At 36.0% G+C, this 1,323-nt stretch overlaps 1 protein-coding gene across 1 annotated transcript in view; it reads right to left on the reverse strand.

Annotated features, from left to right (window-relative positions):
• The window catches only part of LOC106881290 (FAST kinase domain-containing protein 1, mitochondrial), a 32,699-nt gene that overhangs the window by 28,314 nt on the left and 3,062 nt on the right, over nt 1–1,323 (reverse strand). The gene's annotated exons all lie outside the window — the stretch shown is intronic.

Here is a 1,323-nt window from a genome sequence, read left to right on the forward strand (position 1 = left end):
CTCATAAATTATGTGTTTTTTTATACTCCTTTTATTTAAAAAAATTTAAATAAAGTTCTTTTTTAATCTAAAAATATACTCTTCTTCATTTTCTACAATGCTCTTTCATCTATCAGATAGACTTGCAAGGCCCTTCTTCCAAAATTCAATTGTCTGTGACAAAAAATATTCCTCCAGTACTGTTCTGACCTCATCTACAGAATTCATATTTTTTCCGTCCAAATGATTTTGAAGACTGCGGAATAAATGATAATCAGATGTGGCAATGTCCAGCGAATATGGTGGGTGGGGCATCGTTTCCCATTCAAACTGCTCCAGCCTTTGGAATGTCAGCCTCGCCATATGTGGCCGAGCATTATCCTGTGGTCTACCTCAAAGTCCTGTTATGGTTATACAGTGTGACTTACATCATAATTCAAATCACATATCTCAGATGGCAAAACTACTCCCATCTTATTTACATTGTATCCAGAAAAAAAGCCCCATTCAAACTTTCTTTCGACCTAATAATGTTTTCCTTTCAGTTACATCTACAATGATCTTTCCTCTGTCAGCTGTGCATCATCTCCATTAAAGCTCACTCTACCTACTACTCTTCCCTCACTGTATCTGAGTCCTAAACTCTACACTATGCCAACCCCTTCCCATCTTCTACAGAAGTTCACTAGTCCCAAGTTAACAAAATAACATCTATACAGTTGATTGATCTGCTAGAATTAGCAACTAAATCTCTCTCAAAATTATAACCAGCTTTCTTTAAATAAAAAGGAATGATGCACTGAATAATGTTGTTTTGGATTTGTTATGCTTGACTCAAAGATGGAATGGTCATAAGTCGAACACTTTTTATCATAAATCTGCTCAACTGGGACTGACCTGGGATTAAACAACTTCACCAAACTGGACAGCCTGCAAAAGCCATGACACCACCTACCTCTTCTTCCTCCTCCACCATATTACAATATCATAACTATAATTAATTGCAATTAAAAAAAAAACAGTTGATGAGTTAGTATTCATTAGTTGTAATTAATGAATGATCTCTTGCCTTAAAATGTGTCTCCCTCCTTCCTACAAAAGTCACAGAACTTGTAAGGAGTTCAATCTTAGTTCTGTAGATATATATCACTCAACCGATCTGTTGAAAGTTCCCAGTTTTCCACTTTCAATGAGCTAAAGTAAAACAGTCCAATGAATACAGTACTAGACTACAAGCTGACAGCTCTTGAGCTCAAATATACTGCAGATGTATTTAAACAGCATGCTTAAACCTACAGTGCTTCAGTTTAGCTCTGTGCTACATCAGGGAAAGTTAATCATGAT

This window comes from Octopus bimaculoides, chromosome 5 (assembly GCF_001194135.2).
Source record: "Octopus bimaculoides isolate UCB-OBI-ISO-001 chromosome 5, ASM119413v2, whole genome shotgun sequence".
NCBI lineage: Eukaryota > Metazoa > Mollusca > Cephalopoda > Octopoda > Octopodidae > Octopus > Octopus bimaculoides.